This window comes from Perissodus microlepis, chromosome 23, assembly GCF_051167445.1.
Source record: "Perissodus microlepis isolate ML-2025 ecotype Zambia chromosome 23, ASM5116744v1, whole genome shotgun sequence".
Taxonomy (NCBI): Eukaryota; Metazoa; Chordata; class Actinopteri; order Cichliformes; family Cichlidae; genus Perissodus; species Perissodus microlepis.
This window is the reverse complement of record NC_140482.1, coordinates 20235604-20248176: the sequence shown is the minus strand read 5'-3', so window position 1 is coordinate 20248176 and position 12573 is coordinate 20235604. Positions and strand designations below refer to the sequence as shown.

General features: G+C 47.6%; 1 protein-coding gene and 23 non-coding genes across 24 annotated transcripts in view; all 24 read left to right on the top strand.

Annotated features, from left to right (window-relative positions):
* Window positions 1–12573, top strand: part of atp7b (ATPase copper transporting beta) — a 99587-nt gene that overhangs the window by 30307 nt on the left and 56707 nt on the right. The window lies entirely within an intron of this gene.
* Window positions 530–602, top strand: trnar-ccu (transfer RNA arginine (anticodon CCU)). The gene has a single exon. It is a non-coding gene; the product is annotated as a tRNA-Arg (tRNA).
* trnam-cau (transfer RNA methionine (anticodon CAU)) lies at window positions 609–680 on the top strand. Its single transcript has one exon. It is a non-coding gene; the product is annotated as a tRNA-Met (tRNA).
* Window positions 1357–1429, top strand: trnar-ccu (transfer RNA arginine (anticodon CCU)). Its single transcript has one exon. It is a non-coding gene; the product is annotated as a tRNA-Arg (tRNA).
* trnam-cau (transfer RNA methionine (anticodon CAU)) lies at window positions 1436–1507 on the top strand. The gene has a single exon. It is a non-coding gene; the product is annotated as a tRNA-Met (tRNA).
* Window positions 2185–2257, top strand: trnar-ccu (transfer RNA arginine (anticodon CCU)). The gene has a single exon. It is a non-coding gene; the product is annotated as a tRNA-Arg (tRNA).
* On the top strand, window positions 2264–2335 carry trnam-cau (transfer RNA methionine (anticodon CAU)). Its single transcript has one exon. It is a non-coding gene; the product is annotated as a tRNA-Met (tRNA).
* On the top strand, window positions 3013–3085 carry trnar-ccu (transfer RNA arginine (anticodon CCU)). Its single transcript has one exon. It is a non-coding gene; the product is annotated as a tRNA-Arg (tRNA).
* Window positions 3092–3163, top strand: trnam-cau (transfer RNA methionine (anticodon CAU)). Its single transcript has one exon. It is a non-coding gene; the product is annotated as a tRNA-Met (tRNA).
* Window positions 3840–3912, top strand: trnar-ccu (transfer RNA arginine (anticodon CCU)). Its single transcript has one exon. It is a non-coding gene; the product is annotated as a tRNA-Arg (tRNA).
* Window positions 3919–3990, top strand: trnam-cau (transfer RNA methionine (anticodon CAU)). Its single transcript has one exon. It is a non-coding gene; the product is annotated as a tRNA-Met (tRNA).
* On the top strand, window positions 4667–4739 carry trnar-ccu (transfer RNA arginine (anticodon CCU)). Its single transcript has one exon. It is a non-coding gene; the product is annotated as a tRNA-Arg (tRNA).
* Window positions 5495–5567, top strand: trnar-ccu (transfer RNA arginine (anticodon CCU)). Its single transcript has one exon. It is a non-coding gene; the product is annotated as a tRNA-Arg (tRNA).
* Window positions 6323–6395, top strand: trnar-ccu (transfer RNA arginine (anticodon CCU)). Its single transcript has one exon. It is a non-coding gene; the product is annotated as a tRNA-Arg (tRNA).
* On the top strand, window positions 6402–6473 carry trnam-cau (transfer RNA methionine (anticodon CAU)). Its single transcript has one exon. It is a non-coding gene; the product is annotated as a tRNA-Met (tRNA).
* On the top strand, window positions 7230–7301 carry trnam-cau (transfer RNA methionine (anticodon CAU)). The gene has a single exon. It is a non-coding gene; the product is annotated as a tRNA-Met (tRNA).
* trnar-ccu (transfer RNA arginine (anticodon CCU)) lies at window positions 7979–8051 on the top strand. The gene has a single exon. It is a non-coding gene; the product is annotated as a tRNA-Arg (tRNA).
* trnar-ccu (transfer RNA arginine (anticodon CCU)) lies at window positions 8807–8879 on the top strand. Its single transcript has one exon. It is a non-coding gene; the product is annotated as a tRNA-Arg (tRNA).
* Window positions 9635–9707, top strand: trnar-ccu (transfer RNA arginine (anticodon CCU)). Its single transcript has one exon. It is a non-coding gene; the product is annotated as a tRNA-Arg (tRNA).
* On the top strand, window positions 9714–9785 carry trnam-cau (transfer RNA methionine (anticodon CAU)). Its single transcript has one exon. It is a non-coding gene; the product is annotated as a tRNA-Met (tRNA).
* trnar-ccu (transfer RNA arginine (anticodon CCU)) lies at window positions 10463–10535 on the top strand. Its single transcript has one exon. It is a non-coding gene; the product is annotated as a tRNA-Arg (tRNA).
* trnam-cau (transfer RNA methionine (anticodon CAU)) lies at window positions 10542–10613 on the top strand. The gene has a single exon. It is a non-coding gene; the product is annotated as a tRNA-Met (tRNA).
* On the top strand, window positions 11290–11362 carry trnar-ccu (transfer RNA arginine (anticodon CCU)). The gene has a single exon. It is a non-coding gene; the product is annotated as a tRNA-Arg (tRNA).
* trnam-cau (transfer RNA methionine (anticodon CAU)) lies at window positions 11369–11440 on the top strand. The gene has a single exon. It is a non-coding gene; the product is annotated as a tRNA-Met (tRNA).

Genomic DNA, 12573 nt, shown 5'->3' with positions numbered 1-12573 from the left:
CGACTCCTTATGTGTACATAGAGCCTAGCACAGGGATTCCAACTCCAGTCCTGGAGAGCCACTGTTCTTCTTTTCTTTAGCTTTTAGATGCATCCTTGTTCTGACACACCTGAATCAAATGAATGGCTTGTTATCAGGCCTTTGCCAAACTTGATGCCATGCTGAAGAGCTAATTCAAGCATTTGATCCAGCTGTGTTTGAGCACGTCACACATGCTCCTGCTACTCCCCCTCTTTTAGTGGAACTAGATTCAGTGATTCAAATCGTTGGTACTCTCTGGTCTTCATGTGGTTTCACAAGTCTCAACAGACAATATAAACGCCCCCAAATAAAGTGGAGCAATAAGCACAGCGTGTTGGCTGACCAGAGTTCTGGACACTGAGTTGCCCAGAGTGTAATTTATTTTCTCAGCGTTTCTCAAATGTTCTTAAATACAGCTTCATCTTTGAACTAAAAACCAGCTTGAAACCATGGCTCTCACTCGAACCCCCGAAATAACCTGCAAAAAAAGGAAGTCAAGCGCTCATCCGCCCCGGTGGCCTAATGGATAAGGCACTGGCCTCCTAAGCCAGGGATTGTGGGTTCGAGTCCCATCTGGGGTGCTGTCCAGCAGAGTGGCGCAGCGGAAGCGTGCTGGGCCCATAACCCAGAGGTCGATGGATCGAAACCATCCTCTGCTATGTGTTTTGGATGGCCCGATTCCCTGAACTGTGTCCAAAAACAGGTGACAGTCAGGACCTTTTCCCCAAAAACGCAGACAAGTAACCCTGTAGTACAGGAACCGAGTGAGTCAGTCATGTACGATAACTGCCCCCGATCACCAAAGGCGACTCCTTATGTGTACATAGAGCCTAGCACAGGGATTCCAACTCCAGTCCTGGAGAGCCACTGTTCTTTTTTTCTTTAGCTTTTAGATGCATCCTTGTTCTGACACACCTGAATCAAATGAATGGCTTGTTATCAGGCCTTTGCCAAACTTGATGCCATGCTGAAGAGCTAATTCAAGCATTTGATCCAGCTGTGTTTGAGCACGTCACACATGCTCCTGCTACTCCCCCTCTTTTAGTGGAACTAGATTCAGTGATTCAAATCGTTGGTACTCTCTGGTCTTCATGTGGTTTCACAAGTCTCAACAGACAACATAAACGCCCCCGAATAAAGTGGAGCAATAAGCACAGCGTGTTGGCTGACCAGAGTTCTGGACACTGAGTTGCCCAGAGTGTAATTTATTTTCTCAGCGTTTCTCAAATGTTCTTAAATACAGCTTCATCTTTGAACTAAAAACCAGCTTGAAACCATGGCTCTCACTCGAACCCCCGAAATAACCTGCAAAGAAAGGAAGTAAAGCGCTCATCTGCCCCGGTGGCCTAATGGCTAAGGCACTGGCCTCCTAAGCCAGGGATTGTGGGTTCGAGTCCCATTTGGGGTGTTGTCCAGCAGAGTGGCGCAGCGGAAGCGTGCTGGGCCCATAACCCAGAGGTCGATGGATCGAAACCATCCTCTGCTATGTTTTTTTGGATGGCCCGATTCCCTGAACTGTGTCCAAAAAAAGGTGACAGTCAGGACTTTTTCCCCAAAAACGCAGACAAGTAACCCTGTAGTACAGGAACCGAGTGAGTCAGTCATGTACGATAACTGCCCCCGATCACCAAAGGCGACTCCTTATGTGTACATAGAGCCTAGCACAGGGATTCCAACTCCAGTCCTGGAGAGCCACTGTTCTTTTTTTCTTTAGCTTTTAGATGCATCCTTGTTCTGACACACCTGAATCAAATGAATGGCTTGTTATCAGGCCTTTGCCAAACTTGATGCCATGCTGAAGAGCTAATTCAAGCATTTGATCCAGCTGTGTTTGAGCACGTCACACATGCTCCTGCTACTCCCCCTCTTTTAGTGGAACTAGATTCAGTGATTCAAATCGTTGGTACTCTCTGGTCTTCATGTGGTTTCACAAGTCTCAACAGACAACATAAACGCCCCCGAATAAAGTGGAGCAATAAGCACAGCGTGTTGGCTGACCAGAGTTCTGGACACTGAGTTGCCCAGAGTGTAATTTATTTTCTCAGCGTTTCTCAAATGTTCTTAAATACAGCTTCATCTTTGAACTAAAAACCAGCTTGAAACCATGGCTCTCACTCGAACCCCCGAAATAACCTGCAAAGAAAGGAAGTAAAGCGCTCATCTGCCCCGGTGGCCTAATGGCTAAGGCACTGGCCTCCTAAGCCAGGGATTGTGGGTTCGAGTCCCATTTGGGGTGTTGTCCAGCAGAGTGGCGCAGCGGAAGCGTGCTGGGCCCATAACCCAGAGGTCGATGGATCGAAACCATCCTCTGCTATGTTTTTTTGGATGGCCCGATTCCCTGAACTGTGTCCAAAAAAAGGTGACAGTCAGGACTTTTTCCCCAAAAACGCAGACAAGTAACCCTGTAGTACAGGAACCGAGTGAGTCAGTCATGTACGATAACTGCCCCCGATCACCAAAGGCGACTCCTTATGTGTACATAGAGCCTAGCACAGGGATTCCAACTCCAGTCCTGGAGAGCCACTGTTCTTCTTTTCTTTAGCTTTTAGATGCATCCTTGTTCTGACACACCTGAATCAAATGAATGGCTTGTTATCAGGCCTTTGCCAAACTTGATGCCATGCTGAAGAGCTAATTCAAGCATTTGATCCAGCTGTGTTTGAGCACATCACACATGCTCCTGCTACTCCCCCTCTTTTAGTGGAACTAGATTCAGTGATTCAAATCGTTGGTACTCTCTGGTCTTCATGTGGTTTCACAAGTCTCAACAGACAACATAAACGCCCCCAAATAAAGTGGAGCAATAAGCACAGCGTGTTGGCTGACCAGAGTTCTGGACACTGAGTTGCCCAGAGTGTAATTTATTTTCTCAGCGTTTCTCAAATGTTCTTAAATACAGCTTCATCTTTGAACTAAAAACCAGCTTGAAACCATGGCTCTCACTCGAACCCCCGAAATAACCTGCAAAAAAAGGAAGTCAAGCGCTCATCCGCCCCGGTGGCCTAATGGATAAGGCACTGGCCTCCTAAGCCAGGGATTGTGGGTTCGAGTCCCATCTGGGGTGCTGTCCAGCAGAGTGGCGCAGCGGAAGCGTGCTGGGCCCATAACCCAGAGGTCGATGGATCGAAACCATCCTCTGCTATGTGTTTTGGATGGCCCGATTCCCTGAACTGTGTCCAAAAACAGGTGACAGTCAGGACCTTTTCCCCAAAAACGCAGACAAGTAACCCTGTAGTACAGGAACCGAGTGAGTCAGTCATGTACGATAACTGCCCCCGATCACCAAAGGCGACTCCTTATGTGTACATAGAGCCTTGCACAGGGATTCCAACTCCAGTCCTGGAGAGCCACTGTTCTTTTTTTCTTTAGCTTTTAGATGCATCCTTGTTCTGACACACCTGAATCAAATGAATGGCTTGTTATCAGGCCTTTGCCAAACTTGATGCCATGCTGAAGAGCTAATTCAAGCATTTGATCCAGCTGTGTTTGAGCACGTCACACATGCTCCTGCTACTCCCCCTCTTTTAGTGGAACTAGATTCAGTGATTCAAATCGTTGGTACTCTCTGGTCTTCATGTGGTTTCACAAGTCTCAACAGACAACATAAACGCCCCCAAATAAAGTGGAGCAATAAGCACAGCGTGTTGGCTGACCAGAGTTCTGGACACTGAGTTGCCCAGAGTGTAATTTATTTTCTCAGCGTTTCTCAAATGTTCTTAAATACAGCTTCATCTTTGAACTAAAAACCAGCTTGAAACCATGGCTCTCACTCGAACCCCCGAAATAACCTGCAAAAAAAGGAAGTCAAGCGCTCATCCGCCCCGGTGGCCTAATGGATAAGGCACTGGCCTCCTAAGCCAGGGATTGTGGGTTCGAGTCCCATCTGGGGTGCTGTCCAGCAGAGTGGCGCAGCGGAAGCGTGCTGGGCCCATAACCCAGAGGTCGATGGATCGAAACCATCCTCTGCTATGTGTTTTGGATGGCCCGATTCCCTGAACTGTGTCCAAAAACAGGTGACAGTCAGGACCTTTTCCCCAAAAACGCAGACAAGTAACCCTGTAGTACAGGAACCGAGTGAGTCAGTCATGTACGATAACTGCCCCCGATCACCAAAGGCGACTCCTTATGTGTACATAGAGCCTAGCACAGGGATTCCAACTCCAGTCCTGGAGAGCCACTGTTCTTTTTTTCTTTAGCTTTTAGATGCATCCTTGTTCTGACACACCTGAATCAAATGAATGGCTTGTTATCAGGCCTTTGCCAAACTTGATGCCATGCTGAAGAGCTAATTCAAGCATTTGATCCAGCTGTGTTTGAGCACGTCACACATGCTCCTGCTACTCCCCCTCTTTTAGTGGAACTAGATTCAGTGATTCAAATCGTTGGTACTCTCTGGTCTTCCTGTGGTTTCACAAGTCTCAACAGACAACATAAACGCCCCCAAATAAAGTGGAGCAATAAGCACAGCGTGTTGGCTGACCAGAGTTCTGGACACTGAGTTGCCCAGAGTGTAATTTATTTTCTCAGCGTTTCTCAAATGTTCTTAAATACAGCTTCATCTTTGAACTAAAAACCTGCTTGAAAGTATGGCTCTCACTCGAACCCCCGAAATAACCTGCAAAGAAAGGAAGTCAAGCGCTCATCCGCCCCGGTGGCCTAATGGATAAGGCACTGGCCTCCTAAGCCAGGGATTGTGGGTTCGAGTCCCATCTGGGGTGCTGTCCAGCAGAGTGGCGCAGCGGAAGCGTGCTGGGCCCATAACCCAGAGGTCGACGGATCGAAACCATCCTCTGCTATGTTTTTTTGGATGGCCCGATTCCCTGAACTGTGTCCAAAAAAAGGTGACAGTCAGGACTTTTTCCCCAAAAATGCAGACAAGTAACCCTGTAGTACAGGAACCGAGTGAGTCAGTCATGTACGATAACTGCCCCCGATCACCAAAGGCGACTCCTTATGTGTACATAGAGCCTAGCACAGGGATTCCAACTCCAGTCCTGGAGAGCCACTGTTCTTCTTTTCTTTAGCTTTTAGATGCATCCTTGTTCTGACACACCTGAATCAAATGAATGGCTTGTTATCAGGCCTTTGCCAAACTTGATGCCATGCTGAAGAGCTAATTCAAGCATTTGATCCAGCTGTGTTTGAGCACGTCACACATGCTCCTGCTACTCCCCCTCTTTTAGTGGAACTAGATTCAGTGATTCAAATCGTTGGTACTCTCTGGTCTTCATGTGGTTTCACAAGTCTCAACAGACAACATAAACGCCCCCAAATAAAGTGGAGCAATAAGCACAGCGTGTTGGCTGACCAGAGTTCTGGACACTGAGTTGCCCAGAGTGTAATTTATTTTCTCAGCGTTTCTCAAATGTTCTTAAATACAGCTTCATCTTTGAACTAAAAACCAGCTTGAAACCATGGCTCTCACTCGAACCCCCGAAACAACCTGCAAAGAAAGGAAGTCAAGCGCTCATCCGCCCCGGTGGCCTAATGGATAAGGCACTGGCCTCCTAAGCCAGGGATTGTGGGTTCGAGTCCCATCTGGGGTGCTGTCCAGCAGAGTGGCGCAGCGGAAGCGTGCTGGGCCCATAACCCAGAGGTCGACGGATCGAAACCATCCTCTGCTATGTTTTTTTGGATGGCCCGATTCCCTGAACTGTGTCCAAAAAAAGGTGACAGTCAGGACTTTTTCCCCAAAAATGCAGACAAGTAACCCTGTAGTACAGGAACCGAGTGAGTCAGTCATGTACGATAACTGCCCCCGATCACCAAAGGCGACTCCTTATGTGTACATAGAGCCTAGCACAGGGATTCCAACTCCAGTCCTGGAGAGCCACTGTTCTTCTTTTCTTTAGCTTTTAGATGCATCCTTGTTCTGACACACCTGAATCAAATGAATGGCTTGTTATCAGGCCTTTGCCAAACTTGATGCCATGCTGAAGAGCTAATTCAAGCATTTGATCCAGCTGTGTTTGAGCACGTCACACATGCTCCTGCTACTCCCCCTCTTTTAGTGGAACTAGATTCAGTGATTCAAATCGTTGGTACTCTCTGGTCTTCATGTGGTTTCACAAGTCTCAACAGACAACATAAACGCCCCCAAATAAAGTGGAGCAATAAGCACAGCGTGTTGGCTGACCAGAGTTCTGGACACTGAGTTGCCCAGAGTGTAATTTATTTTCTCAGCGTTTCTCAAATGTTCTTAAATACAGCTTCATCTTTGAACTAAAAACCAGCTTGAAACCATGGCTCTCACTCGAACCCCCGAAATAACCTGCAAAGAAAGGAAGTCAAGCGCTCATCCGCCCCGGTGGCCTAATGGATAAGGCACTGGCCTCCTAAGCCAGGGATTGTGGGTTCGAGTCCCATCTGGGGTGCTGTCCAGCAGAGTGGCGCAGCGGAAGCGTGCTGGGCCCATAACCCAGAGGTCGATGGATCGAAACCATCCTCTGCTATGTTTTTTTGGATGGCCCGATTCCCTGAACTGTGTCCAAAAAAAGGTGACAGTCAGGACTTTTTCCCCAAAAATGCAGACAAGTAACCCTGTAGTACAGGAACCGAGTGAGTCAGTCATGTACGATAACTGCCCCCGATCACCAAAGGCGACTCCTTATGTGTACATAGAGCCTAGCACAGGGATTCCAACTCCAGTCCTGGAGAGCCACTGTTCTTCTTTTCTTTAGCTTTTAGATGCATCCTTGTTCTGACACACCTGAATCAAATGAATGGCTTGTTATCAGGCCTTTGCCAAACTTGATGCCATGCTGAAGAGCTAATTCAAGCATTTGATCCAGCTGTGTTTGAGCACATCACACATGCTCCTGCTACTCCCCCTCTTTTAGTGGAACTAGATTCAGTGATTCAAATCGTTGGTACTCTCTGGTCTTCATGTGGTTTCACAAGTCTCAACAGACAACATAAACGCCCCCAAATAAAGTGGAGCAATAAGCACAGCGTGTTGGCTGACCAGAGTTCTGGACACTGAGTTGCCCAGAGTGTAATTTATTTTCTCAGCGTTTCTCAAATGTTCTTAAATACAGCTTCATCTTTGAACTAAAAACCAGCTTGAAACCATGGCTCTCACTCGAACCCCCGAAATAACCTGCAAAAAAAGGAAGCCAAGCGCTCATCCGCCCCGGTGGCCTAATGGATAAGGCACTGGCCTCCTAAACCAGGTATTGTGGGTTCGAGTCCTATCTGGGGTGCTGTCCAGCAGAGTGGCGCAGCGGAAGCGTGCTGGGCCCATAACCCAGAGGTCGATGGATCGAAACCATCCTCTGCTATGTTTTTTTGGATGGCCCGATTCCCTGAACTGTGTCCAAAAAAAGGTGACAGTCAGGACTTTTTCCCCAAAAACGCAGACAAGTAACCCTGTAGTACAGGAACCGAGTGAGTCAGTCATGTACGATAACTGCCCCCGATCACCAAAGGCGACTCCTTATGTGTACATAGAGCCTAGCACAGGGATTCCAACTCCAGTCCTGGAGAGCCACTGTTCTTTTTTTCTTTAGCTTTTAGATGCATCCTTGTTCTGACACACCTGAATCAAATGAATGGCTTGTTATCAGGCCTTTGCCAAACTTGATGCCATGCTGAAGAGCTAATTCAAGCATTTGATCCAGCTGTGTTTGAGCACGTCACACATGCTCCTGCTACTCCCCCTCTTTTAGTGGAACTAGATTCAGTGATTCAAATCGTTGGTACTCTCTGGTCTTCCTGTGGTTTCACAAGTCTCAACAGACAACATAAACGCCCCCAAATAAAGTGGAGCAATAAGCACAGCGTGTTGGCTGACCAGAGTTCTGGACACTGAGTTGCCCAGAGTGTAATTTATTTTCTCAGCGTTTCTCAAATGTTCTTAAATACAGCTTCATCTTTGAACTAAAAACCTGCTTGAAAGTATGGCTCTCACTCGAACCCCCGAAATAACCTGCAAAGAAAGGAAGTCAAGCGCTCATCCGCCCCGGTGGCCTAATGGATAAGGCACTGGCCTCCTAAGCCAGGGATTGTGGGTTCGAGTCCCATCTGGGGTGCTGTCCAGCAGAGTGGCGCAGCGGAAGCGTGCTGGGCCCATAACCCAGAGGTCGACGGATCGAAACCATCCTCTGCTATGTTTTTTTGGATGGCCCGATTCCCTGAACTGTGTCCAAAAAAAGGTGACAGTCAGGACTTTTTCCCCAAAAATGCAGACAAGTAACCCTGTAGTACAGGAACCGAGTGAGTCAGTCATGTACGATAACTGCCCCCGATCACCAAAGGCGACTCCTTATGTGTACATAGAGCCTAGCACAGGGATTCCAACTCCAGTCCTGGAGAGCCACTGTTCTTCTTTTCTTTAGCTTTTAGATGCATCCTTGTTCTGACACACCTGAATCAAATGAATGGCTTGTTATCAGGCCTTTGCCAAACTTGATGCCATGCTGAAGAGCTAATTCAAGCATTTGATCCAGCTGTGTTTGAGCACGTCACACATGCTCCTGCTACTCCCCCTCTTTTAGTGGAACTAGATTCAGTGATTCAAATCGTTGGTACTCTCTGGTCTTCATGTGGTTTCACAAGTCTCAACAGACAACATAAACGCCCCCAAATAAAGTGGAGCAATAAGCACAGCGTGTTGGCTGACCAGAGTTCTGGACACTGAGTTGCCCAGAGTGTAATTTATTTTCTCAGCGTTTCTCAAATGTTCTTAAATACAGCTTCATCTTTGAACTAAAAACCAGCTTGAAACCATGGCTCTCACTCGAACCCCCGAAACAACCTGCAAAGAAAGGAAGTCAAGCGCTCATCCGCCCCGGTGGCCTAATGGATAAGGCACTGGCCTCCTAAGCCAGGGATTGTGGGTTCGAGTCCCATCTGGGGTGCTGTCCAGCAGAGTGGCGCAGCGGAAGCGTGCTGGGCCCATAACCCAGAGGTCGACGGATCGAAACCATCCTCTGCTATGTTTTTTTGGATGGCCCGATTCCCTGAACTGTGTCCAAAAAAAGGTGACAGTCAGGACTTTTTCCCCAAAAATGCAGACAAGTAACCCTGTAGTACAGGAACCGAGTGAGTCAGTCATGTACGATAACTGCCCCCGATCACCAAAGGCGACTCCTTATGTGTACATAGAGCCTAGCACAGGGATTCCAACTCCAGTCCTGGAGAGCCACTGTTCTTCTTTTCTTTAGCTTTTAGATGCATCCTTGTTCTGACACACCTGAATCAAATGAATGGCTTGTTATCAGGCCTTTGCCAAACTTGATGCCATGCTGAAGAGCTAATTCAAGCATTTGATCCAGCTGTGTTTGAGCACGTCACACATGCTCCTGCTACTCCCCCTCTTTTAGTGGAACTAGATTCAGTGATTCAAATCGTTGGTACTCTCTGGTCTTCATGTGGTTTCACAAGTCTCAACAGACAACATAAACGCCCCCAAATAAAGTGGAGCAATAAGCACAGCGTGTTGGCTGACCAGAGTTCTGGACACTGAGTTGCCCAGAGTGTAATTTATTTTCTCAGCGTTTCTCAAATGTTCTTAAATACAGCTTCATCTTTGAACTAAAAACCAGCTTGAAACCATGGCTCTCACTCGAACCCCCGAAACAACCTGCAAAGAAAGGAAGTCAAGCGCTCATCCGCCCCGGTGGCCTAATGGATAAGGCACTGGCCTCCTAAGCCAGGGATTGTGGGTTCGAGTCCCATCTGGGGTGCTGTCCAGCAGAGTGGCGCAGCGGAAGCGTGCTGGGCCCATAACCCAGAGGTCGATGGATCGAAACCATCCTCTGCTATGTTTTTTTGGATGGCCCGATTCCCTGAACTGTGTCCAAAAAAAGGTGACAGTCAGGACTTTTTCCCCAAAAATGCAGACAAGTAACCCTGTAGTACAGGAACCGAGTGAGTCAGTCATGTACGATAACTGCCCCCGATCACCAAAGGCGACTCCTTATGTGTACATAGAGCCTAGCACAGGGATTCCAACTCCAGTCCTGGAGAGCCACTGTTCTTCTTTTCTTTAGCTTTTAGATGCATCCTTGTTCTGACACACCTGAATCAAATGAATGGCTTGTTATCAGGCCTTTGCCAAACTTGATGCCATGCTGAAGAGCTAATTCAAGCATTTGATCCAGCTGTGTTTGAGCACATCACACATGCTCCTGCTACTCCCCCTCTTTTAGTGGAACTAGATTCAGTGATTCAAATCGTTGGTACTCTCTGGTCTTCATGTGGTTTCACAAGTCTCAACAGACAACATAAACGCCCCCAAATAAAGTGGAGCAATAAGCACAGCGTGTTGGCTGACCAGAGTTCTGGACACTGAGTTGCCCAGAGTGTAATTTATTTTCTCAGCGTTTCTCAAATGTTCTTAAATACAGCTTCATCTTTGAACTAAAAACCAGCTTGAAACCATGGCTCTCACTCGAACCCCCGAAATAACCTGCAAAAAAAGGAAGCCAAGCGCTCATCCGCCCCGGTGGCCTAATGGATAAGGCACTGGCCTCCTAAGCCAGGGATTGTGGGTTCGAGTCCTATCTGGGGTGCTGTCCAGCAGAGTGGCGCAGCGGAAGCGTGCTGGGCCCATAACCCAGAGGTCGATGGATCGAAACCATCCTCTGCTATGTGTTTTGGATGGCCCGATTCCCTGAACTGTGTCCAAAAACAGGTGACAGTCAGGACCTTTTCCCCAAAAACGCAGACAAGTAACCCTGTAGTACAGGAACCGAGTGAGTCAGTCATGTACGATAACTGCCCCCGATCACCAAAGGCGACTCCTTATGTGTACATAGAGCCTAGCACAGGGATTCCAACTCCAGTCCTGGAGAGCCACTGTTCTTCTTTTCTTTAGCTTTTAGATGCATCCTTGTTCTGACACACCTGAATCAAATGAATGGCTTGTTATCAGGCCTTTGCCAAACTTGATGCCATGCTGAAGAGCTAATTCAAGCATTTGATCCAGCTGTGTTTGAGCACGTCACACATGCTCCTGCTACTCCCCCTCTTTTAGTGGAACTAGATTCAGTGATTCAAATCGTTGGTACTCTCTGGTCTTCATGTGGTTTCACAAGTCTCAACAGACAACATAAACGCCCCCAAATAAAGTGGAGCAATAAGCACAGCGTGTTGGCTGACTAGAGTTCTGGACACTGAGTTGCCCAGAGTGTAATTTATTTTCTCAGCGTTTCTCAAATGTTCTTAAATACAGCTTCATCTTTGAACTAAAAACCAGCTTGAAACCATGGCTCTCACTCGAACCCCCGAAACAACCTGCAAAGAAAGGAAGTCAAGCGCTCATCCGCCCCGGTGGCCTAATGGATAAGGCACTGGCCTCCTAAGCCAGGGATTGTGGGTTCGAGTCCCATCTGGGGTGCTGTCCAGCAGAGTGGCGCAGCGGAAGCGTGCTGGGCCCATAACCCAGAGGTCGATGGATCGAAACCATCCTCTGCTATGTTTTTTTGGATGGCCCGATTCCCTGAACTGTGTCCAAAAAAAGGTGACAGTCAGGACTTTTTCCCCAAAAATGCAGACAAGTAACCCTGTAGTACAGGAACCGATTAAGTCAGTCATGTACGATAACTGCCCCCGATCACCAAAGGCGACTCCTTATGTGTACATAGAGCCTAGCACAGGGATTCCAACTCCAGTCCTGGAGAGCCACTGTTCTTCTTTTCTTTAGCTTTTAGATGCATCCTTGTTCTGACACACCTGAATCAAATGAATGGCTTGTTATCAGGCCTTTGCCAAACTTGATGCCATGCTGAAGAGCTAATTCAAGCATTTGATCCAGCTGTGTTTGAGCACATCACACATGCTCCTGCTACTCCCCCTCTTTTAGTGGAATTAGATTCAGTGATTCAAATCGTTGGTACTCTCTGGTCTTCATGTGGTTTCACAAGTCTCAACAGACAACATAAATACCCCCAAATAAAGTGAAGCAATAAGCACAGCATGTTTGCTAGCCAGAGTTCTGGATACTGAGTTGCCCAGAGTGTAATTTATTTTCTCAGCGTTTCTCAAATGTTCTTAAATACAGCTTCATCTTTGAACTAAAAACCAGCTTGAAACCATGGCTCTCACTCGAACCCCTGAAACAACCTGCAAAGAACGGAAGTCAAACGCTCATCCGCCCCGGTATCCTAATGGATAAGGCACTGGCCTCCTAAGCCAGGGATTGTGGGTTCGAGTCCCATCTGGGGTGCTGTCCAGCAGAGTGACACAGCGGAAGCATGCTTGGCCCATAACCCAGAGGTCGATGGATCGAAACCATCCTCTGCTATGTTTTTCGGATGGCCCGATTCCCTGAACTGTGTCCAAAAACAGGTGACAGTCAGGACCTTTTCCCCAAAAACGCAGACAAGTAACCCTGTAGTACAGGAACCGAGTGAGTCAGTCATGTACGATAACTGCCCCCGATCACCAAAGGCGACTCCTTATGTGTACATAGAGCCTAGCACAGGGATTCCAACTCCAGTCCTGGAGAGCCACTGTTCTTCTTTTCTTTAGCTTTTAGATGCATCCTTGTTCTGACACACCTGAATCAAATGAATGGCTTGTTATCAGGCCTTTGCCAAACTTGATGCC